The sequence below is a fragment of the Scyliorhinus canicula genome, chromosome 2, assembly GCF_902713615.1.
Source record: "Scyliorhinus canicula chromosome 2, sScyCan1.1, whole genome shotgun sequence".
Taxonomy (NCBI): domain Eukaryota; kingdom Metazoa; phylum Chordata; class Chondrichthyes; order Carcharhiniformes; family Scyliorhinidae; genus Scyliorhinus; species Scyliorhinus canicula.
Window position 1 is genome coordinate 208433027 of NC_052147.1, and position 26616 is coordinate 208459642.

General features: G+C 46.4%; 1 protein-coding gene across 3 annotated transcripts in view; it reads left to right on the top strand.

Annotated features, from left to right (window-relative positions):
* The first annotated feature begins 825 nt into the window (after positions 1-825).
* The window catches only part of myo3b (myosin IIIB), an 881575-nt gene continuing 855784 nt past the window's right edge, over positions 826-26616 (top strand). For all 3 annotated transcript variants that reach the window (XM_038789471.1, XM_038789472.1, XM_038789473.1), the window contains exon 1: positions 826-970. The gene's annotated coding sequence lies outside the window, so the exon portion shown is untranslated. The remainder of the gene's footprint in view (positions 971-26616) is intronic.

Here is a 26616-nt window from a genome sequence, read left to right on the forward strand (position 1 = left end):
CCCCGGAGAATATCGGGTCAGGCCATCTAATGGCATGCAAACAGCGTTTACTGTACATGTGCTCCAGGCTGCATTGACGCCACTGTCGAGGTGATAGAGAATTGCGATTTGTCATCAAATCAGCACCCGCTGCGATTTTGGCATCGGAACCTAGTCTCCGCCCACTCGCGTTTCGCGATTTCTGCGCCGGCCCGCGGAGAATCCCGCCCTTGATGTCTGACTCAGACTGAGAACTATTGCTGGTTGAAAGCTGACACAAAAACATAAAATGACCATTTTAATTGTGCACACCTTGTTAACGCGAATCCCCTGAAGTGGGCAAAGTTAAACATGTTTGCCAAGGTGGCAGCCATTCCATTCGAATGGCATTTTTACAGCACTTTCTCTGTTCCGTGGGTGCCCTGAACAATAAACTGGAGCAATCAGGATTTTACCGTCTCTGGGATCACTGTTTTATTTTGATGGGCACACGCAAATATTCTTCACTGAAGAAATCCTGAATAAACCCGAGGGGAAACTTGTCCCGCTGTACTCCGTCAACCCCCCCCCCCCCCCCCCGGGTAATTCATACACATCTTCCAGCAAAGTCTTTTAATTTCCATCAGCATTAATTCCCCGGGTTTGCATTACCCTTGGTGAATTCTTTGCGGAAGGCGGAGGTTCATCAAGTTCTGGTTAATTATTAAACCCGAGATGGAACTGTTCACCCGGAAGGCACCTGTTTTCGCCGACCAAGTGGAAAGGACAGGTAGCAGCCCGCGCTCCAGCGAAACCTGTGGAGGGTCCGAATTGGGAGAGGCGGGCACGCGCGCCGGGACGCGCACTTGAGGGCGCGCACCAGCCAAACTGGGCGAAGAACAAGTTTTGTCCCGACTTCAGCAGCAATGCTTCTGTTGGATCAATTTGTTTGTTTACATTTTAAACCAGCCAGGAAGCTGGCGCCAGCGAGGAGCTAACTGACCAGGAGAGGGTAAGTTGAATTTTAGAACTTGTCTTTGGTTATTTTTTTTGTGGGTGCTGTTTCCTCACTTGTCAGGTCGTTATCCTCCCGGGCCGGACTTGACGCTCCATTCAGAAAGTAAAGTCAATCAGCTGAGATGCACATTATTCTTCGAATGGTTCAAAGGAGCAGACGTTCTATATTTTAATGATCTGGTATTTTGTAGTGTATCACATGATGTAGTTTTCTTGTGTGCCTTTTCCTTACAAGCACTCATGGATGGGAAAGCAGGTGAGCGCACCTGTAAATTAGGGTGCAGTGCCATCGGTGTGCACACACCAACCTCACCGTGCCTCGGTTTTAACGGCAAGTGGGCAAGGCAGCAAATGGTTGCCCAACAGAATCCCTTAAGCTGGCAATTGAGGGCCCCATCCACTTCTGCTTTGATTTAATGGGTGGTGGGAGAGGCTGGTGCTCAATATACAGGATGTGGAGATGCCGGCGTTGGACTGGGGTGAGCACAGTAAGAAGTCTTACAACACCAGGTTAAAGTCCAACAGGTTTGTTTCAAACACGAGCTTTCGGAGCACGGCTCCTTCTTCAGGTGAATGGAAAGGCTTGTTCCAGAAATGTTTATATAGACACAGTCAGAGATGCCCCGGAATGCGAGCACCTGCAGGCAATCAAATCATCAAAGATGCAGAGAGAGAGGTAACTCCAGGTTAAAGAGGTGTGAATTGTCCCAAGCCAGTTCAGTCGGTAGGCCTCTGCAAGTCCAGGCTTGTTGGTGGGGGCCGAATGTAATGCGACATGAATCCCAGATCCCGGTTGAGTCCACATTCATGCGTGCGGAACTTAGCTATAAGTTTTTGCTCAGCAATTTTGCGTTGTCGCGTCTCCTGAAGGCTTCCTTGTAGAATGCTGACCCGGAGATCAGAGGCTGAATGTCCTTGACTGCTGAAGTGTTCCCCAACTGGAAGGGAACAGTCCTGCCTGTTGATAGTCGCACGATGCCCGTTTATTCGTTGTCGCAGTGTCTGCATGGTCTCGCCAATGTACCACGCTTCGGGACATCCTTTCCTGCAGCGTATGAGGTAGACTACATTGGTCGAGTCGCACGAGTATGCGCCGCGTACCTGGTGGGTGGTGTTTCCACGTGTAATGGTGGTGTCCATGTCGATGATCTGGCATGTCTTGCAGAGATTACCCTGGCAGGGTTTTGTGGTGTTGTGGTTGCTGTTCTGAAGGCTGGGTAATTTGCTGCAAACAATGGTTTGTTTGAGGTTGCGCGGTTGTTTGAAGGCCAGTAGTGGGGGTGTGGGGATGACCTTGGCAAGATGTCCATCCTCGCTGATGATGTGTTGGAGGCTGCGAAGAAGATGTCGTAGTTTCTCCGCCCAGGAAAGTACTGGACGACGAAGGGTACCCTTCGTCGTCCAGTACTTTCCTGGGGCGGAGAAACTACGACATCTTCTTCGCAGCCTCCAACACATCATCAGCGAGGATGGACATCTTGCCAAGGTCATCCCCACACCCCCACTACTGGCCTTCAAACAACCGCGCAACCTCAAACAAACCATTGTTTGCAGCAAATTACCCAGCCTTCAGAACAGCAACCACAACACCACAAAACCCTGCCAGGGTAATCTCTGCAAGACATGCCAGATCATCGACATGGACACCACCATTACACGTGGAAACACCACCCACCAGGTACGCGGCGCATACTCGTGCGACTCGACCAATGTAGTCTACCTCATACGCTGCAGGAAAGGATGTCCCGAAGCATGGTACATTGGCGAGACCATGCAGACACTGCGACAACGAATAAACGGGCATCGTGCGACTATCAACAGGCAGGACTGTTCCCTTCCAGTTGGGGAACACTTCAGCAGTCAAGGACATTCAGCCTCTGATCTCCGGGTCAGCATTCTACAAGGAAGCCTTCAGGAGACGCGACAACGCAAAATTGCTGAGCAAAAACTTATAGCTAAGTTCCGCACGCATGAATGTGGACTCAACCGGGATCTGGGATTCATGTCGCATTACATTCGGCCCCCACCAACAAGCCTGGACTTGCAGAGGCCTACCGACTGAACTGGCTTGGGACAATTCACACCTCTTTAACCTGGAGTTACCTCTCTCTCTGCATCTTTGATGATTTGATTGCCTGCAGGTGCTCGCATTCCGGGGCATCTCTGACTGTGTCTATATAAACATTTCTGGAACAAGCCTTTCCATTCACCTGAAGAAGGAGCCGTGCTCCGAAAGCTCGTGTTTGAAACAAACCTGTTGGACTTTAACCTGGTGTTGTAAGACTTCTTACTGTGCTCAATATACAGGTTTAACCTTACAGGCCTGTTAAAGAGGAGGTGGGGTGCCTCTGGCTGGGTCCCCGGTGTCAATCAGTGACCCCACCCCACCATTTTGCCTCCCCATATCCACCTTCCCTGTTGAACATGCCTCTTCCCCCATCCCCCCAGCACCCACCTGGACCTAAAGAGATCCTGATATATCGGAATGTCTAGGCCATTGTTGAGTGCCACCACCTTGGCCACCATTCATGCCAGTGTGCAGACAACGGAAATTTACCTCCTACAAATGAAAGGATCAGCAGCCGAAAAATGTAAATGAGGCGAGCTGGTTAAGTGGAGGTTGGCTCGCCTCCGACATTGTTGGGTAAACTCCAATTGTTCCAACTAAGAATGTTTGGGACAGTGGAATGAGTGTGCTGAATGAAGGCTCCGTGTGCGTGGGGAAGTGCTTACATGAGGTTGTGAAATGCCCTACCACAAACGTTTCTCCCTCCAGAATCACTCATGATTCAGTTGACCTGCTTGGGTGGGGTGGGGGTGGGTGGGTGGGGGTGGGTGGGGGTGGGTGGGGTGGGGGTGGGTGGGGTGGGGGTGGGGGTGGGTGGGGGGTGGGGGTGGGTGGGGTGGGGGTGGGGGTGGGTGGGGTGGGGGGTGGGTGGGTGGGGGGGGGGGGGTGGGTGGGTGGGGGGGGGGTGGTTGGGGGGGAGACCAGAGGCCTGGAGGTCCCTAGCTTACTTTGGCTACCCCCCCCCCCCCCCCTTGTGGGCCAGCTGCTCCCTCTGTCGTGATGGAGTACAAGGTTGAAGGGGTCACGGAATGAGGTGATTTAGAGGGAGCGAACAACCTCTGAATGTCCCGGGTGGATAACCCAGGGGTGTCTAGTTACTGCTCTTCCTCCCTTTGGGTGTCCAAGACCCCAGCCTGACTCCTTAAGGGAAAGGGACACCTGGAGGGACATCAACATGCCTTGTTCCCCTCTCTCATTGCACTGCCATAGATGAGTGCACTGCCATAGGTGAGTTCATGCAATATCGATGGAGTGTAGGTCATTTTGCACCTCTGGCAGAAATTAGTAGTTCTGCTGGACCAGGTCTCCATGGCTTTTACTATCCTCCTTGCGAAGATCTCAATGTGCACGCATGTGGGCACCACTTCATTAGAGAGCAGATGGATGGACTCCTCCGACTTGCGTGCTACTCTGTTGAGTGTTTCCAACAGCTTTGCCTGATGTTACCCTGCCTCTTGCTGACTCTCCACCATGGGTTGGAGGGCCAATTCCAGATGCTTGTCTTTGGCCTTGGACCTCGCAGATTCGTCTTCCCCAGCAGTCTTCTGAGAGCCAGGTAGCTCAGCTAAACCTGCCTCCTCCTGCTTCAGACATGGGTTGATGTGATGACCACCAGCTTGGAGGACACCCACGCGTGTCCTTGCCGCAGTGTGGCGCAGCTTAAGTTGGGGTTGTGCTGAGCTTATGACCTATTGTTGCGAAATTACTTGTGAAACCAGATACTGTGCCCGGGGAGGTCAAATATAGTCCAGAGAGGCTGAGAAACAGTAGGGAACCAGGAGAATTATGCCTATTGCAGAAGGCTGAATAAGACCCTAACTTGCTACAGTGGGTGATAAAACCAAAAAGGATCAGCAAAATAGGACAGACTGAGAACTATCTGAAGACCAGGAGAGAAACTTTGAGATACACGGAGTCATTAGTTATATAATAATAATCTTTATTATTGTCACAAGTAGGTTTACATTAACACTGCAATGAAGTTACTGAGAAAATCCCCTAGTCGCCACACACCAGAGCCTGTTTGGATATGCTGAGGGAGAATTCAGATTCACCTAACAAGCCGGTCATTCATGACTTGTGGGGGGAAACCAGACCACCCGGAGGAAGCCCATGCAGACATGGGGAGAACGTGCAGACTCCGCACAGACAGTGACCCAAGCCGGGAATCGAACCTGGGACCCTGGTGCTCTGAAACAACAGTGCTAACCACTGTGCTACCATGCTGCCCAATGAGGCCAAAACCAGGTCAGTAGAGTTTAGAGATCAAGGAATGGCCTATGGAATTGGAAAAGAATGAAGCGCCTGAGCCAGAGATCTACTTCTTTCAGGATTTAAATAGGTCAGAGAAAATTCCCAAACCAGCAAACAGACAGTGAGGAAGACAGCTCACCCAGTTTAAAAACAAAATTATTCTGCCACGGGATGTGGGTTTCTTGCGCACTTCTACTTGCTCTTGAACTGAGTGGCTTGCAGAGGCAACATTTCAGAGGCAACTTTAGAGTAAACCACATTAATATGGGTCTGGAGTCACATGGAAGCCAGACCAGCAGAATTTATTCCTTAAATTACATTAATTCACCAGATTCACCAGAATGGGGTCCTTTTGGGAAGTGGTGGTATGCAAATTATTCTGACTGCTTTGCTGTGAGGTCCTCAGAGTTCTTAAGCCCGTTGTGGCTACTTCCACAATCCATAAATCTGTTATTTAGATTCTCGTCCACTGGGGATCGATGGCTGGGATTCATCGATATCGTGGGTTTTTACAATTGACAAAAGCTTCATGGTAATTATTACTGAGACGGACTTTGTAATTCCAGATTTTATTAATTGAATTTAAATTCTACTAGCTGCTGTGGTGGGATTTGAACACATGTCCTCAGAGCATTCGCCTGGGCCCGTGGAGTATTTGTCCAGTGATATTACCACTATGCCACCCATTTCCCAATCTCAGCCAAAAATCCACAGGGCAGTGCAGCAATCCATCTCCAATGTTACAGAAATGGGAAGCTAATACCCCCAAAAATATGCCACACCTCTGACAGCCACAAGCGATGTACAAGTGCAGCTAACACAGAATTAACCACAGAGCCATCAAATAATCAGGTTCACAGAAAACTGATAAGATGGAAGGTGAGAATCCAGACCCCTCACAGTTCCAAAAGCACCCGAAAACATTGCACCATCATCTGAGAAATATGGGCCAGGAATCTCCGAGACGGCGCCAGGCCGGAGAATCGCTGGCGGGCGCGAGAATCCCGCCACGCCGCTCCGACGCTGGGCCGCCGATTCTCTGGTGACCGGAGAATCGGGGCGCGCGGTTGCTGCGGCGCCAGTCAGGGGCAGTTGAAAGCGGCCCCGATGGCGAATCTCCGTGTTCAACGGGCCAAGTGCCCACCGAGTCTCACTGGCATGGTTTACATGTGGTCCTACCCGGCGGGATCTCAGAGTTCTAGCTGTGGGGGCTGTCCTGGAGGGGAGGGGGAGGGAGGGGGAGGGGGAGGGGGAGGGGAAGGGGGGGGGAGGGGAAGGGGAGGGGGAGGGGAAGGGGAGGGGGAGGGGGGAGGGGGGGAGACCTGACTCCGAGGGTGGAGGGGACCTCCATGGTGGCCGGGCGCGCTCATTCCGGGGGGGAGGGGCTATGTTCCTCTACGCCGGGCCCCTGTTGGGCTCCACCATGTTGCCCGGGGGCTGGCATGGAGATGGCAACCACCCGCACGTGCCGGCGCAGAGTGGGCCATGGCGCACGAGTGGACCCGCGTCAACTGTGTAGGGCCGGCTTTCGGTGCCAGAGCAGCACACAGCACTCCGGCACCGTTCTAGCCCCCGAAGAAGAGGAGGATTACTGGGCCGGGAGGCCCGTTGATGCCGGCATCGCTCGCGCCTGTTTTGACGCTGGCGTCAACACTTGGCTGCGATATCGGTGAATCCCGGCCATCGATCCCCAGTGGACGAGAATCTAAATAACAGATTTATGGATTGTGGAAGTAGCCACAATGGGGTTAAGAACTCTGAGGACCTCACAGCAAAGCAGTCAGAATAATTTGCATACCACCACTTCCCAAAAGGAGCCCATTCTGGTGAATCTTGACTTCACCCTCGGAGCTAGCTGGAATTCTGAATTTTCCCCAACTGTTGAGAATTATGGGCGAGATTCTCTGATCTACCCGCGGCATGTTTCCTGGCGCTGGAGGGGAAGTGGCCAGCAGCAGGATCATCTGATCTGCTCCACGCGGGCAAGCCGCGGCAGAGGTGCGCCGTTGGCGGGACCAGAAGATGCCGCCACCATGAAAAGCTGGAAGATCTTGCCCTGCATGTCTCGTAAAGTCACTTTTCTCAAAACCTTGTATACTGATACTAATAGACAGTCACCAGATAAAATTTAACTCAGATTTTTAAGAAAAGAAGAATGCAATAGATAGAAGGCACTATAACTCTGTTGAATTGCTGTGAAGTGGAGCATGTATGTATACATTTTTCCTTTGCTTCAGAAGGAAACCACTTTTTAAAACAAAAGTCATAGGATTTGATTTTCTCCACGGGAAGGTGCTGTGTCTTGCTCAATATCAGCATGAAAATATTACAAATTTTGAAATGGACACAGCCGCTTTTAAGATGGTAGACAACACATTGTGATTTGACAATATCAGCTCCAGACAGACCGGAACTCAAGCAAATGTCTGAATTAAAATACGGACAGTCACAGCCATTTGTGAAATTCACAGACCTCTCTGTTAAGGATGAACTGTGAACAAATTACCGCACATCAGTCAACACGGCTTTCTACTTCACCATAGCTATTCTGAAAGGATAACTTAAATTGAATGGGATCATTTGGTTACAAAACCATGGCTGGCTTAAAAGCTCTGAAAGTGTGAAAGGCTAAAACACAAGAGGAACTTTGAATTCATAATTGGTCACATGATTAAGGCAGTCCTGTTTGATACCTGCTCTTCTGGAAAATAGCAGCAAAAGCTATTCAGATCAGAAATGCCACAAGAGATACCATCTGAAAACTGATCCGAAAAGCCGTTGAACCTGCTACAAATATATTATGTTGCCAAGATAAAACTGATTCACCTTGAATGTGGGGAAGGGGTTCTCCCCCAACTGGTTCCTTCTCAAATTCACCAGAGCGCCAACCTCAATTCAACTACAAGAAATCTTGCAGTTTGCTGAGAATTCTCAGCTTTGCAAGCCTTCCACTCAATTCACCCAAGAAACTACAATCAAACTACGAAAGAGATTGGAATAATACCAGATATTGTTTCTTTCTTCATCGTATCTAACCTTTGTGTGTATGATGCTGTGTGTTGAGACATTGTGCTTTAACCTCTGGAACAATTGTGTGAAAATAAATAACCCTCTTTGTTTTTAAATTCACAAAAGCTTGTTGCTGAAAATGATTTAAATTGGGTCAAGCTACCCTGAGGTTCAAACACACTAACCACACACATATAAAATACTTTCACCCATGGACAATAAAAAAATACATAAACTGTCCGTGATAGTGGTGCTAAATTCTATTGTGAAGACTGTGAAAGTAGTGTAAACTAAATTTTTTTCAATGGCTTTATTAGTCAATGTATTTTTATCTAATAGTTTTGTGAAACCAGAACTTTGATCTCTGTCCAATCACGTTTTTTGCTGCGCGATTATGTTGCTCAGAATTGCAGGGTACATGATATTTAATTCCACGGCATTTGTGAAATTAAACATTTTGTTTATTTTTTAAAGTTGAATTCAAAGAATGTCAGCTGTGATTCAATTGATAGCACTCTCACCCAAACTTCAGAGGTTCTCGGTCCCATTCCAGGACTTGAACAAGAAATCAAGGCTGACACTCCAGTATCTGCATGAGGGTGTGCTGTACTGTTGGAGGTGCTGTCTTTCAGATGAGGTGTTTCCCCCTAGGTTGGTTGTAAAAGATCCCATGACACAGTTTGAAGATGAGTAGGGGAATTATCCCTGTAGTTCTGCCAATATTTGGCCCTTAATTAACATTGTGCTGAATGTATGAAATTGGTGTACATATTTTGTTATATGTATCTGGTGGAGTAGTGGTTAAAAGCCTGGGTTAGTGCATGTATGTGACAGCAATATATATACATAAAAGTCAGTCAGAATGTGTAATTAAGAAATCGTAAAAGTAAGATCATAATTCACTCCACCGCTGTGTATTGTTTACCTGAATAAGCTAATAGAATTTTGGTCTAGAAAGACGGTTCTCTGAGGAGTAGATAATTAGAGACATGTTTAGCCTTCAGAAGATGCTCATAACCTAGTTAGTGAGATAAAGATGATGTAGCTAATGGGAGGAGCCAGGTCTGTTCCAGGTTTCCAGGAGTGGGCCAGTCAGAAAGAGTCCGCAGGCTGTTTCCTGTGGGGTCTGTCTGTCTGTCTGTCTGTATCCCTCTCCCCTCTCCCCCTCTCCTTCTTCCTCTCTTCCCCCCCCCCCCCCCAAGGCATCGCTGCACATCAAGTATTCCTTTGTTTGATAAGTGGATTTTGCTCTGAGATGGGATTTGCTTAATTGGAGATAAAGAAGATAGCAGTTAGGAGTTGAAGTGTTTCATTTTATTGTTGAGCATTGTTTAACTGATAATTGTAAGCCATTTCTTTTAAGTTAAAGTTAATTTATACTGTGTTGATAAAGTTTGTTAATATACCATATCCCTATTTTGTGTGTGGCGTCACTCCTGGAGACAAGCATCCTTGCCTCACAACTTTACAAATTGAAAAAATATTGGGGTTTCTGTCTGGTATTCTAGCAAATGTTGGGATCGTCATGACATTACAAAAAAAACTCAGAATATTTGGGAGTTTCTTGCCCACAAATTGGCTGCTGTGTTTTCTTAAATTACAACCGTGATTTCACTTCAAATGTACTGCATTGGCTGTAAAACTCTGAGATGTCGAGTGAACATAAAAGGGATGATATAAATGTAAAGGTTTTTCATTTCACAAAATGGAAAATGCAATTCCACAATTAATAATTTGTCCCAAAGATGATTAAATATTAGTCCTGATGCAAAACATTTTTAGTCATTTGATAAATTAGGAAGTCGTGTAGTTTTAATTTTTAATCAAATGATGGGTTTCCCTTCTCAACGTTGAGGAAATATTCGACTTTTTCGTGGTACTTTTCAACTGGTTAAATTCATGCTCTCAACTCCACAGAATGAATATTTACTAATGCATAGAACGCATAGTCATCTGCTTTGTCATTATCAGTTTAATTAGACATTTGAATCGTTTAAAAGGTTCATAATGCTTATTACAATAGGGTGTGAATAATTTATTAGTGAGATCAACATCCATCCTCCTGGGACACCTGTTACCTTAGTGATGGTTCAGAGAAATATGGGTGAACAATTGAAGTAAGTGAATTCATTAGATTGCTGTCATTAAGATTAAATGAAATTCACAAAGACTATATATGTTACTTTACATTCATGGTTAGATTTTAAAGTAATTTTGTCATTATAGATCATGGTACCTAGTCCTGATATTATGCCATGAACTGTGGTGTTCTGTACACAAGCTGCTGTTGATTAAGCCAAAGGTACAGATGTTTGAATGAAGGTTAAATTGAGTCAATCTTTTAATTAAAAAGCTAAATTGAATGTGTAATTTTTTTTGTCAAACCTTGATGCGTTTCATGGGTTTGAGGGATGCAGGATTGCAGCACCAGTTATAGCTGCTAGCATCTTCCTCATACTTCTGAAGCAAACAACATTGTTAGGTAGAATTTTATGAAGCTATCTTCAGTATTACTAGATTGGGGAAAGCATGAGCTCAGTGCAACTGGAATATTTTTATAGTTCAGCTGTTTTAAGTAAACTTGCGGACAAAATCATTCCTGTTAAATTCTGTTGAAAAGATGGACGATAAAATAAGATATCTTGTTTTAAACCTGTGAAAAGTTTTGTCTAAAATTATCACAGGAAAAATATGAACATTTTCTGTTGCCAAACACCTTCCTGGAAATCCTTGCTGAATTTTGGCTTTCAGAGCCTGTCATATTCCCAGAGCATTAAGTGTTGCTGTTGTTATTCCTACAGACATGCTTCCCTCCTGCTGAGAATGTGCATGATGGTAATTACGATTAAGAACATAGGGCAGAATTATCTCATTTTGAGACTAAGCGCTGTGGCGGGGGCGGGAATATAGTGTTTTCTGTTGCGGAGGCAGCAGGAAAATGCCAAATCTTCTGGCTCTGACCTAATTAATTATGCACCTGGGTGTTTTGTGCCATATTCCGTGGAAGGGCAGGCCTTGGCAGGGCAGGCCTGGATAGCATGTAGTCTGCCATCCTCTCCAGGTGTCATTTTGAAAAGACGCCCAACATCACTGACCCACTATTGATGAAAGAAAGTGGACGTCCTGAAAATTAAGATGATTTCTGGCCGCATTCTGAGGCTGGAAGATGGAACTCTTCCAGGACACCAAAATCTGGAAGTTCCACCTGCAGATACTTTTCTGACCCACTACTGTAGTGTTCTAGGGTTGCGGTTGGCCTCCATCCTGAACTCTGGAGGCAGTCCCAGGCATTGTTCAGGTAAATCACAACATGTCTTTCATGTCGGCTGTCCCATTAACGGGATTCAAATGAGTTTCACACTGGCCACCCTATTAACGTGATGCAAATGAGTTTCACGCCGGTGGCTGGTAGATTTCCTGACCTGCCGTGGCGGACACCAGTGGATGATCCTGCTGTAAATTCATGCTGGCGTAAAACTAATTTCTGGACTTCCCACCAAATTCCCCCTGCACACCCACCATCAAACCCGCTGGCAGTGGCCTGGGAGAATTCTGCTCCCAAGCACACAAGAAAAACGAGCAGGAGTAGGCCATTCAGCTCGTCGAGGTGTTCCATCTTTCAATAAGGTCTGATCATAGCCTTGACTCCACTTTTCTGTCTCCTGCCTCCCTCTCTCCACACCCCTCCGCCAGTCAAAAATCTGTGTAACTCAGCCTTGAATATATTCAACCACCCAGCCTCCACTGCACTCCGGGGTAAAGCATTCCCCCACAAGGGGAAACATCCTCTCAGCATTTAACCTGTCAAGCCCCCTCTGAATATGATCTGTTTCAGTAAGATCATCTCTAATTCCTCTAGACTCCATCAGCACAACCTGCTCAACCTTTCCTCCTAAGACAACACCTCGCAAACGTGTTTCAATTTGATTTGCATCGTTTCTGAACAAAAATAAAGTAGATGATGGTGTGTTTTTGAGTGATTCAGGCTGGAACATGTATGGCTATTCTTCACCCAGATCTGGTTAGACCACGTTTAACAATGTATTGTGCCTTACTTGCCTCTGCCAAAACTACCTATGACTGTATGTTCATCATGGAGAACAAAAATAACCAGTTTAGGCTTTTCATTCATAACCATTTTCTTAAGTCCCTGTTCCTTCCCCATCCACCCTCACATCCAAGTGCAAGGAATTAATGGATTTCTGTGATACTAAGATTGGATCATTGTGTTCAGGTGCATGCGCTGCTTCATCCACCTTGCATCCCTCTCTGTAGTTTTTCTTTCATCTCCTCTCATGGTCTCTTCAAGGTTCAATGGCCATGACAGCCATCTTGACCCTTTTCCTGTTAAATTGCTGTATCATCCAATTTCCTTCCTGGCCCCCATCTGTATTTTATTGTAACTTCACCTCCAGTGCTGTTCCTTCGAGTGTCAAAACAGTTGTCATCTTTTCCCTCTTTACCGTGGCCCTTCTGTATTTGAAAACAACAGCCTCATCTCCTTTCCATTCCAAATTGAATATATTGTGACCTCTCAAATTCTCCCCTGCCATTTTTCCTGCAACTCTGTGTTTAAATCTGTCCAATAGATGCATGTACCTCCCAAAGCACTGACCTGGCACCAATCAAAGTCACAAATTATGTCCTGTGTGTCTGTGACCCTGATTCATTTCCCCACCCAACCTCTCTGCAGCCTTTGACACTGTGGAATTTTAATATAGGCACAATTCTGGGTGTGACTTTTACTTTCACTGATTACAACAGGAGGTATATTGGTTCCGTGATAATGTCCTTATCTCTGGTCCAAAGCTCTGGGTTCATGTCCCCTGCCAGGACATGTGGGCTACGGAAGAACAGTTCAATTGGCTGATAATCAGCTCGAGAATCTTTCCACCACCATGCCACTATTCCCTGAAGGGGGGAAAAAATGTGTGAAGATATTATTTTTTAAAAAACTGATTACACCCACAGTAGAAACTCTAACCCGGAATATTTTTTCCTTTAAAATCAAATTAAGAGAACTAGTAGCATCTTTTTTTATTATCAATATTGATCTCCAAATATTTAGTGTGAAAATGGGAGGAAATTATTGGACCCCACAACAACAAGGGCAATTTCAGGGAAAATTGGCTCAAGCTAGTTTTGATTTTGAACATCTCTAAAACTGAAGAAGATAACAAAAGGATGCTTTTCAGTAGAGTCCAGCTGAATGACAGCTCACAATGAATTAGGTTGATGGAGACCATTTTTATGGAGTTCACAATCAGACTCTCACTTAACCTCTAATAGTTATTTATTAAATTAAAATTGAAGATGATGTTTATTGTGCCTTCAACCACTTGCCTCCAGGATGGTGAGATAATAAAAATTATTTATGTACATTATGCATATCGATAATGCACAGGGGAACAGTTGTGATTCTGCATTTAGTGAATAGTGCCCTTGGTGCGTGACCTGAGTCGATCTTTGATGGATAACACCAGTCCTCGGGCAGCTATTAGTCTGGTAACCATAGGTGCACTGCTGTCTGTATTCGACATTTAATAGAAATGACAGATTGATGCAGTGTATAGACCTCAAAGCAGGACCTTTAAACGAAGAAACAAATTGCATTCTTTTGCTCCTTTTCCTGATAAATCAAGGGCAGATATCTAAATATATTTCATCGATGACATGAATGAAGTATATATAGCCAGAAACATGCATAGATGTGGTTATGGATTCAACATGCATCCATAATCCAATTTGATTGGTAAGAAAATAAAGGACTTATTTTCCCTTCCATTTCAGGAGCTGTTTTTGCCAATTCAACATCTGAAAATATTCCACAAATTTATCGGTGAAAATGAGTATAAAAGTATTTTAAGGATCCATAATAATATTCCCTCAACAGTCAGATTTTTTTGAAAGAAGTATTTTACTCTGGTTGGATTGTTCCACCAACATCTCTGTAGAGACATCAAACCTGTTTCAGCTGATCGTGGGGTGAACTTGCCAAATTATCAATTAAATTTGAACTTTGAGTGTGGAAGGTAGTGTACATTTTTAAGATGTATCACAGTGTGTTAAGCCAGAGGACTTGTAAAGATTTGGTTGAAATGATAACGTTGACTGTGCACAGATGGATTGAAAAAATTAGTGGGGGAGACTTGTTTGCTATTGCACCCATTTCCTGAGATAGAAAATAAGCCTGGGAGGGGAGTTAATTTGTATACTGAATCTATGCTGGACGTGAATGAGTTACCAATTCGTAACCAGCAAATTCAAAATGTTCAGGGTGCCAACCTAAAATAGGCATTGCACCCCAGGAATATTCCAATCATAGAATTATAGAATTAACAGTACAGAAGGAGGCCATTCAGCCCATCGAGTCTGCAACAGCTCTTACAAATAGCATCCCACTTAAGTCCACACCTCTACCCTATCTCTGTAACCCAACCTAACCTTTTTGGACACTAAGGGCAATTTAGCATGGCCAATCCACCTAACCTGCACATCTTTGGACTGTGGGAGGAAACCGGAGCACCCGGCGGAAACCCACGCAGACACTGGGAGAACGTGCAGGCTCCCTGAAACAAGGCCCTGAAACCTGTTTTACTACCATACTCCCAAATCAGCATCAACTGGGCCTTTGGGAGTTTTGTTCAGTTTTTCTTTTGGTCCCTAGTGGCCTAGCTCGTGATCCTTTAAAAGGGCTGCTGTGTCAGCTAATGAAAAGGTAAGTAATGTAACTTATTTTTGCGCTGATGTGAGGAGTGTACCCCCTGTCTAGGCTGCACAACAGAACTGCATCTAGCTGGCAGGAAGTGCTTTCATTCTTCCTGCTTTCTTTCTCTCCCCCAGAATTTATCTGGTGACCAAGCTTGAAGCTCTTTTCTGAATCTCCAAATGCCAAGCTGCATCAGGATGCACAACTGGTGCCTGCAACTCACATGTGTTTTGTAGAAATGATTCCAGTAGCATAATTGGCAGCAAGCCTCACACTGTTGTATTCAGCATGTTTTACATGTGTGACAACAGTTTTGTGTCAGTCTCCTAGTATTAATATAATTTCTTGGTCACTATTTTGCCTCTCTAACACATCTCAGATAAGTTAGCTACTTTGTACAGTTCTGTAACTTGTTTGTTGGCTGTGAATAACTGTGGTACAAGATGATTCATTAGTCAAAATTAGAGTTTTAAATATTTTTGTTTTGTTTTCACCTTATCCTCATGGGATGTGAGTTGCCTGAATTTGGAATCTGTTCATGGAATAATAAGCAGGTTCACGGGGTTCATTCCTGGGATGAAGGGCTGCCTTATGAGGAAAGCTTGAGCAGGGTGGCCTGTCCTCATTGGAGTTTAGAAGAATAAGAGGTGATCTCATTGAAACATAGAAGATTCTAAGGGAGCTTGACATGATAAATGTTGAGAGGATATTTCCCCTTTTGGGGGAAATCTAGAACTAGGAGACACAGTTCAAAGCTGAGGTGAGAGGAAATTGATTCTGAGGGTCGTTAGGGTCTTTAGAATTCACTGTCCAGCAGAGCAATGGAGGCTAGGTCATTGAATATATTCCAAGCTAAACTGGAAAGATTTTTGATCTACAAGGGTCATGGGGGGCAGGCAGGAAGGTGGAGTTACGGCCACAATCAGATCAGCCATGATTATTAAATGGCAGAGCAGGTTGAAGGGGCCAAATTACCTACTCCTAGATCTTGATAGGTTTTTCTGAAGTCTGTGCAGTTTTTCTGAAGTTTGTGGTGTGATGTGTTTACAAGTCTTTTAATAACATTGTGCTTTTTTGCTGTTAATTCTGACATTACAAATGAACATTTTATTTGTTTTATTCTACAAAGGACCTACATTAATCTCAAACAGCCTGTCTGATCAATTATCTTATTGCTGTTTGAAGTACCTTATTTTATACAAATTAAAGTGCCCTGTTTCCTGACATTACAACAGTGATTGCACCTCAGAAGTAATTAATTGCTCATGAAGCACTTTGGGACAACCTGTGAATGTGAAAGGTGCTATAGAAATATAACTTTTTTTCTTTTTTCTGTAGTACCCCTTTCAAATTGGGGAGCAAAGCTGAGCAAATGTAACATTTTTGGAAAAAGGGACATTGAACGGGGCTTGTTAAGATGGTTAAGATTCTGGAAACAAATAGAATAATAAAAGTGGGAAATGAATCTTATTTATGACAAAATGATTAGAGGACATATGTACAAAACTGGACAGGCCACTCAAAGCTATGGCCACCACTGCAGACCTCACCTGACTCACTGAAGCATCTTCACCACTTGCAAGGCACAAGTCAAGACTATGATGCAATGCTCTCCCTTTGCCTGGAGGGATACAGCTGCAACATTGCTCAAGACGCTTGGCACCATCCACCCTTTCCACTGTATAATATCTATAGGTGACTTATTTGGCAACATCACCCAAACCCGTGAATTCTTCACCGAGAAAGACAAGAGCAGCAGGTGCGTGGGAACATTATCTGTTTCTAACTTTGAGGTATATACCTCTTCCTTCATCATTGCCAGGTCAAAATCCTGGAACTTCCTACCTAAAGGCCCCGTGGAAATACAGGGAATACATCACACAAACTACAGTGGAGCAGGACCATCACTTTCTCAGAGCAACTAGGGCGGACAATAATATCCAACCTTGCCACATTCCTGCTCCGATTCTGAAAATGAATAAAGTAACTAACTAACCAAAAATGACAATGAAGATTATAAAAGTTCCCCATCTAGTCGAAGGTACTTCCAGCAATAGCAGCCTTGGTTTGACTGAGCTGATGTCTTAACGTTGATTGGGTAAGATGCTGTCTTCCTAATCCATTGGGCAGTGCAGATTGTTTTTGAACCCTGACCTTGCCAACTGGGATTTTGTTGGATGTTAACCTTGCAGTATTGTATCCAGTTGGACAAAGCCTGACCGATTGACTCACTTTAGAATAGGCTTTCCTTTTCCATTCCTTACAAATCCTTTAGCAAGTCTATCTTTTCCCTATTTTCAAGTTACTTGTCTACTGTTACTTAAATGTAGATATCAGGAACAAAACTTAAGATATGATATTAGCACTCAATTTCATCATGGGCATGTTTCATTGAAATGGTCTAAACTGCCATGGTATGTTTAACCCAACTTGAAAAAGCAGTGTTTAGAGGGAGCTCAACTTTGTTAAAGTTAATCAACTCATTCTTTCAAGCCTGCAACTCTCTTTCCTCACTTGTAAATTCCACTGTGTGCTCCTCAAGACCCTGACTTAACAGTTTCTAATCTCCTGGATCATCCCATTACTGTTGGTAAACTCCAGAACTGTCTTCCATGCTATAAAATCTCAGCACTTTCACTGGGCACCAAAATATTGTTATGGACCAGGCTTTAGGAATATCCAAACTATATCATGGAGTTCACCTGACCTACAACTGTTTATTAATTTTGGTTGTGAGGAGCAGAATGGCCTGTCTTTCAGGTGTTATTCAGCAGAGGCACCTTTAACCAAAAACAAAGTTTATTCTAAGAATTTAGTTAACATTTTTATAAACACAAACATAAATACCCCACACAGCTACAGTACTCTATGTATAACCCTTAATAAATTTCCCCCTTAAGCTGTTCCAATTTAATAGCATCCCATAAACCAGAAAACCCTTTTCAAGGGTGTGCCCCAGCACACAGCACTTGTGACCTGGTATTGACACTCGTATTCCTTTTCAAAACAGCAGGTTTGAATTACTTCCAGAAAACAATTATTTATTTTCAAGTTATCAAGTAATCTGGAAAGAGCTTTAATACTGAAGGTAGTGAAACACTCCAAGATACTTGTCTGTCTGAATACAGCAGCCAAATGTGAAAACAAAAGCAAAAAAACTCAAGAGCCACCAAAACAAGCCCAAACCAAAACAAAAGTAAAACTCAGAGCCACAGCCTAGCTCCACCCACACAATGACATCACTGAAGCCCTGTTATAAGACAAAAACATTTCTTAAAGGGACACTCCCATGACAATATATATTTTCTGTAGACTTTCGGCAATTTCCCTGAGGGCTATTTTTTGGCCTTCATGGGGCCTTTGAGGGTAAAGCAGATGTAAATATTTAAGTTAGAGACTGAACTGCTCTAAAAGCAGGAATTTGCAAACTTGCTGTACGCCTCTATTAAATGATGTGAAAGAAATGAGAAACTTGGTACTGGGCAGGTGGCCAGGAATCCAGAACAATTAAACCATTTTCCTTCATTTGCATCCCTCCCACCTGTCATTCTCCACTGACTCATATTAAAGCAAACTCAAGGCCTAAATGTCAGACTTGTCTGGATCCACGTGTCTCCTCAGATGGAATTCTCCCATCTGGCCTGTGGCAGGCGGGAGCGGAGAATCTGGCTTGAACAGAAAAGACAGAAGCCCGTAAAATCATGTTGTAATTCTCCCATGTGCTTTACAGTCAGTGAAGTACTTCTGAAGACTAGTTACTGTAGTAACACGTTAAACACGGCAACAACCAATTTATGTGGCGCAAAGTCCCTAAACTGCGATGAAATTAGTATCATTTGTTTCATTGACTGAAGCATAAATGTTGGCCAGCATAGCTGGAGAATCAGCTACACTTAATGCAGTGTGATGATTTATTGCCACCTGAGAGGGAAAAAGAACTTTGGTTTAACAACTGAAAAATACTTCCAGATGTGTAGAACTCCCTCATTACTGTACAGAAGTGTCAGCCTAGATTAAGGTGATCAGGACTCTAGAGTGGGTTCAAAAGAACCCAGATTCTTTTGATTCTGAGGTGAGAGTGTTGCAACATATATTGGATCCAGTGATGGGGAATGTACCTGAACAGATGAGGAAAGTAAAAATAAGGGAACATCTGGGCAATAATGACCATGATGTGCACTTTAAATCAGTGATTTCAACCTTTTTTATGGCATGGCACAGCTTTATGCGACACAAAATTTCAAGGCACTTCTCCTATTTTCTCGAACTGAACTATCCTCTCGCAAAAGCCTTTTATCTCTAAATCCTCTAGAGAACATGACAAGCCACCATTTAAAACAATTTTCATTAGTTTAAGAAGTTTACAATGAAAGCCTTATTGCAATTTGCATGTCAAGTACAATACTGGAGCCCGTTTCTCCTATTCTTAACTTCATTGGTTCCTGTTTCTTTCTTCTGTCTTCTTCCCTTACTCGGAACTTTGTTCTTTTTTACTTCATGCTCCCTTGTCTCCTGTATTTTTTTCAACCTCTCCCTGTGTCCCTTGCTTCTCCCAGGTTTCTGTGCCGTTTTTGTGTTTATACGATTGCGCTCGGAGCCTTTATCTTCAACTCCGTGGTCGGCATCTCCATTTCCCAAAGAACCTGGGACCTCCATCTTGGATTTCTCTGATATTTTCATGACACCACTATTTTCTTGACAATGGCAGATTGGGTATCCCAGCATGAATTTTCATCCCGCTAATTGGGTACAGATGAAGGCATGACCAGAATCATCTTCCCAAGCCCGATTCTCTGCAACAACAGCTGGGAAACATGCTGGTCAAGAACATGTCTGGAACAATGTGGCACGCAGAAGTTGGGACTTCACCTGAAGAATGCCTGGGACTGCTGTGGGATTCGGGATAGAGGGTGCCAATAAGCCTGAACTGTGGAATACCACAGCAGTGGGTGGGGGGGGAGCATCTTTCAGGTGAATCATCCAGTTTTGGTGTCATTGAGGAATTCCATATTCCAACCTCATTGCTGTAGATGCATTTTCTTTTTCAGGTGGGCTATCTTCTTTCTTCAATAGTGGGTCTGTGATTTTGGGCAACCTTTGAATATGGCATCCAGATATGATGGTAGGACATGCACCATCCAGCTTGCCTTCAATGAAATAAGGCGCTGAGGCATATTTAATTAGGTCAGGGCTGAAAGATAGGGTGTGGTTTCCCGTCAGCCTCCGCAGAGGGAAACACTCCCCGTTTCTACCCCCGCACCCAACGCAAGCCGTGGTGCCTGATGAGAGAATTCCGGCCAATGTTTGTAGAAAGGGAAAGGGCGTGTATTGCAGCGGCGGAGAGAGTCCACCTTTGGCCGCTGTCAGAGGGGTTTCCCATTGTCCATACCATCCGTTGGCGGCGAGAAAATCCCATCCACTCTATTAAAAAAAAACTACAAGAATTCTGATCGTTAAATCATTGGTACTGAAACACTGTGTGGCACAGTGGTGCAGTGGTTGGCACTGCTGCCCCACAGCGCCAGGGAACCGGGTTTGATTCCTGCCTTGGGTGACTGTCTATGTGGGGTTTGCACTTTCTCCCTGTGCCTGCGTGTGTTTCTTGCGGGTGCTCCTGTTTCCTCCCACAGTGCAAAGATGTGCAGGTTAAGTGGATTGGCCATGATGAAAATCGCCCCTTAGTGGGGTTATGAGGCAGAGTGGGGGGTTGGGCCCATTAGAGTGCTCTTTCAGAGGGCCGATGTAAACCTGATGGGCTGAATGGCTGTCTTCTGCACGATAGGAATTCTATTCTATGAAGCAATACCTCTTGATAATATCCTATTAGCCAGAGAACGAGGTGTCGTCACATAAATAGTGTCGTCAAGATGAACGTTTGGTTGCTGATGAGTTTGGTTGCCATATCAACTAGAAAATCACAAGCTTGAACAAGAATTACTAGCATTCGAAGTACAGAATTAAATGATCCAGATTTATCCTATTTATCTTGTGTTTCAACACAAAACTGGATTTTACATTAGGAGTTGTGGATTGGAGATAATTGAAAAGAGGAATCGAAAGATTGATCATGCTTTTACTGGTTGTAGAATTATGACCCATCTCCTGTACTTCTGCTCTCACCCCTCCCAGAACCAGGATAGGCTCCCCCCTTGACCTCACTTTTCACTCCACCAGCCTCCGCATTCAAAGAATCAACCTCTGCCAGTTCTGCCGACTCCAGCATGATGTCACCACCAAACACATCTTCCCCTCACTCCCCGTCAGCATTCCGCAGGGACTGTTCCCTCTGGGATACCCTAGTCCATTCTTCCATCACCCCAACGCATCACCCTCTTTCCATGCATTCGCAGAAGGTATAACATGTGCCCTTTACATCTTCCTTGCTCACCACCCAAGGGCCTAAACACTCCTTTCAGATGAGGCATTGCTTCATGTGAACCCCCTTCAGTCTGGTCCATTGCATTCGCTGCTCCCAATGTGGTCAACATTTGAGAGACTCAATGCAGACTGGGTGACCGCTTTTCAGAGCACCTTTAGTCCATCCGCAAGTAGGACTCAGACCTTCCTGTCGCTTGCTATTTCAACTCACTGTTCTGCTATCATGTCCACATGTCTGTCTTTGGCCTGCTGCAATGTTCCAGTGAAGGCCAACACAAACTGGAGGAACAGCACCTCATCTTCTGATTAAGCATGTTATAGCCTTCTGGAATTAACATTGAGTTCAACATTGTCCAACTGTGAACACTCTCCTCCACTTTCATCCCACTTTTATTTCTATCAGTTCATTTTAATTTCTCCAATCGATCCATTTTCCCTCGCCATTGCCCCCCTCCCCCACCTCTCTCCACTCCACTTGGGCCATCTGGTCTCTGTTCCTAGTTCTCCTTTGCCACACTGCTTACCTTTTGTGGTGAATTATATACCTAGTAATTCACACTGTGTTGTATTACATGTATTGTGACCTTGTGGGCTCTGTATACGAGCCGTTGCGCGGCTCTGCCCATAGGGGGAGATGAGGAGTTTGTACTGGGCTCCACCCTTGGCTCCGCCCATGGCTCCTCCCACTAACCGGAAGTATGAAGCACTGCAGTCGTAAGCCTGCTCTCATTTCATCTCGTCGCAGGCAGGCTCAGTTGTAAGCCTATTAAAATCACTGTTCACTTCCAATCATGTGTCTTGTGAATTGATGGTACTATCAATTTAATAGTCTTGGAAAACTTGAAGAAATCTACTATGGAATCAGCCCTCAAACCTGACCGACTAGAACTCGACCCGCAGGCTGCAGAGGCGAAAGAAATCTTTCTACACTGGATCAGATGTTTCAAGGCCTACCTGGCTGAATCAAGCACTTCGGAAACTATGGAGGAGAAGAAACTCAGCCTACTGCACGCAAGGGTGAGCCATCGTATCTCTACTCAACTTAACTGTACTACCTCATATACGGAGGCTCTGGCCATGCTTGACCGAATGTACGTGCGGCCCATCAATGAGGTCTACGCACGCCACATTTTTACGACCCGCCGCCAGTGCCCCACGGAATCGCTGGAAGACTTTCTGCGTGATTTTAAAAACCCTAGTTCGGAACTGCAATTATCAGGCTGTAACAGCCGCCCAACATATGGAACTCGCTGTCCATGATGTTTACGTGGCAGGGCACAGGTCCAACTATGTGCGCCAGCGATTGCTTGAGAAAGGGGCCCAGAACTTGGAGGACACTGTAGAGTTAGCTACAACCATGGAGGTCTCGTTCCGCAGCCTCACCTCGCTCCCCGCGGACCAAGCGACCCCATCATGGGCCCCCGACCAGCGACTGCCCCAGGCCTGCGCCGCGCGGCCACCCACCCACTATGCAGCACCAGTGTGCCATTTTTGTGGGCAGCCCCAACACCCACGGCGGCACTGTCCGGCCCGCAACGCGACCTGCAGCAGCTGCGTTCGCAAGGGACACTATGCCCGAGTCTGCCTAGCGAAGAAATCTCCTACTCCAAACTCTCCCGCAGCCCAGAGCACTTGCTTCCCAAACTCACAGGCCCGCAGGCCCCGTAATGCTACAGCCTGTATGCCGACTCCGCCCCCACCCAACATGTGCGACTCATGGGGGCCGCCATCTTGGCAACCCTCCTCCCCGCGGCCGGCCACGTGCGACTCATTGGGGCCGCCATCTTGGATGCCATCTTCCTCGCCGCTCGCCACGTGCGATCCATGGGGGCGGCCATCTTGGGCTCCATCCTCTTCAACATCTGAAACTCGTCTCGAAGACTATGACCTCAACGGACAGTCATCACGGGGCCACTCCAGCATAGCTGATCGAGCCAACGACTACCCGCAACTCAGCGCGGTCACGTTGGACCAGTCGCGTCAGAAACACCTCCGGAACACTATGATGACTGTTAAAATCAACGGGTACAGGACACCGTGCCTCTTCGAATCCGGGAGCACCGAGAGCTTCGTACACCCAGAACTGGTAAGACGCTGTTCGCTCTCTATCTTCCCTGCACGGCAAACTATCTCCCTCGCCTCGGGCTCCCACTCTGTTCACCTCCAAGGGAGCACCGTCCCGACCGTAACGATTCAGGGCGCCAGCTACTCGAACTTCCAGCTGTGCGTACTCCCCGAACTCTGCGCCCCACTCTTACTGGGACTCGACTTCCAGTGCAACCTCAAAAGCCTCACACTCCGCTTCGGTGGACCCCTACCTCCACTCACTATCTGCAGTCTAGCGACGCTAAAAACCGACCCCCCCCCTCCACTCTTCGCTAATCTCACTCCGGACTGCAAACCCGTAGCCACTCGCAGCAGGTGGTATAGCCTGCAGGACAGGGTGTTTATCAGAACCGAGGTCCAGAGGCTCCTACGTGAGGGGGTCTTAGAGGCCAGTAACAGCCCCTGGAGAGCTCAGGTGGTGGTCGTCAAGACGGGGGGAAAATTCCTAATGGTAGTGGACTATAGCCAAACTATTAACCGGTTCCGTTCCTCGATGCGTACCCCCTCCCCAGGATTGCAGACATGGTGAATCAGATCGCCTAGTACCGCATCTTCTCCACGATGGATCTGAAATCTGCATACCACCAGCTCCCAATCTGCCCGGAGGACTGCCACTACACGGCATTCGAGGTAGATGGCCGCCTCTTCCATTTCCTCCGGGTTCCCTTTGGCGTCATGAATGGGGTCTCGGTGTTCCAACGAGTAATGGACCGAATGGTGGACCCGTACGGGCTGTGGGCCACGTTTCCGTACTTGGATAACGTCACCATCTGCGGCCATTATCAGCAGGACCAGGGCGCTAACCTCCACCGATTTCTCCAAACTGCCCAGAAACTTAATCTCACGTATAACACGGAGAAATGCATTTTCCGCACGACCAGGCTAGCCATCCTCGGCTATGTCATGGAAAACGGAGTCCTGGGCCCCGACCCAGACCGTATGTGCCCCCTCTTACAGCTCCCTCTCCCTCATTGTCCCAGGGCCCTCAAACGGTGCCTGGGATTATTCTCATATTATGCCCAGTGGGTCCCTCAGTATGCGGACAAAGCCCGCCCACTATTTAAGGCCACACTCTTTCCTCTGTCAGCTGAGGCGCGCCAGGCCTTCACCTGCATCAAGGAGGGCATTGCCAAAGCAGCCATGCGGGCAGTGGATGAATCCGTCCCCTTCCAGGTGGAGAGCGACCCCTCAGAGGTCGCTCTCGCAGCCACTCTGAATCAGGCAGGGAGACCAGTCGCCTTTTTCTCCTGAACCCTCTCCGCTTCGGAACTTCGACACTCCTCGGTCGAAAAAGAAGCACATGCCATCGTGGAAGCTATACGACACTGGAGGCACTACCTCGCAGGCAGGAGGTTCACCCTCATCACCGACCAAAGATCGGTTGCCTTCATGTTTGACAACTCGCAAAGGGGCAAAATTAAAAATGCTAAAATCCTGTGGTGGAGGATCGAACTCTCCACCTACAATTATGATATTATGTATCGACCGGGGAAGCTCAACGAGCCCCCAGATGCCCTGTCCTGCGGCACGTGCTCCAGCGCGCAAGACGACCACCTGAAAGCTATCCGCAGTGACCTCTGCCACCTGAGGGTCACCCTGCTCGCCCACTACGTCAAAGCCCGAAATCTGCCTTTCTCCACTGAGGACGTAAAAGCCATCACCAGGGATTGCCCGATCTGCGCGGAGTGCAAACCGCACTTCTATAGACCAGACAAGGCCCACCTGGTAAAGGCATCCCGGCCCTTTGAACGCCTGAGCATCGATTTCAAAGGGCCACTCCCCTTGACAAATCGAAATGTGTACTTTCTGAACGTCATCGAGGAGTTCTCCTGCTTCCCGTTTGCCATCCCGTGCCCCGATATAAATCATAGAATTTACAGTGCAGAAGGAGGTCATTCGGCCCATCGAGTCTGCACCGGCTCTTGGAAAGAGCACCCTATCCAAGGTCAACACCTCCACCCTATCCCCATAATCCAGTAACCCCACCCAACACTAAGGGCAATTTTGGACACTAAGGGCAATTTATCATGGCCAATCCACCTAACCTGCACATTTTTGGACTGTGGGAGTGTGAATGCGTCTCTAATTCACTTGTCTCTCAGTCCGGAAGAAACGGTCTCGAACACGTTCGTACTTTAGAATATTCTTTATTGCGATCGGGGCAGCCCTCTAGTTATTCCACAGGTCCACCTCGGAGAGTGCCAAAGTTTTGCTCGAAACATCCTTTTTTTATATGTTTTTTAAGGGGCTGTCTCTTACATTCACTTGAGCTCGCCCCCATTACAAAGCATAAATTTGTTATTAATTCGTTATTGCAATAGTTCCAGTACATAATTATACAGGCTTTAAAGTTATCTATTGGCACATGAGTATGTAGCAGTCTTAGCTTAATTAGCAGGTGCTAGTTATACTTGCAAGCGGCTCCCACATTTCATACCCTGTCACCTGTCCTTGTTTATCAAAGCTATTCAACTCCCTTATTTCAGCAAGTTCGTTCTCCTTCAATAACAAGCTTTTACACTTGAAATTTTCCACTAACATATCCCATATTCATTCTGGCTTGTTCTAGCTATTAACCCTTGCTTCACATTCTCAGGAGGAAACCGGAGCACCCAGAGGAAACCCACGCACAAATGGGGAGGATGTGCAGACTCCGCACAGACAATGACCCAAGCCGGAATCGAACCTGGGACCCTGAATCCAATTCCATCACCACTACCGCCGAGGTACCCCTCGCACTACACCCCACCCAACCCTCAGCGCCCTGCGCCCCCGCACCTATAGGTTCACTGCCCGTGCTCCGCGCCCCCGCATCTATAGGTTTCCTGCACTCCCCATCGCACCAGTCGGGTACGAAGCTCGGACCGAATCACCCCCGGAGTCCACCATCGTACCCTCGCCGACCGCCCCCACCCAGCCACCCGAAGAGGCTGCAACCCCGGTGCTCCGCCGATCCCAAAGGACAACTCGGCCGCCGGACCGGCTCAATTTGTAGACCCATCACCCCCGCCGGACTTGATTTTTTTTACAGGGAGTGAATGTGGTGAATTACATACCTAATAATTCACACTGTGTTGTATTACATGTATTGTGTCCTCGTGGGCTCTGTACACGAGCC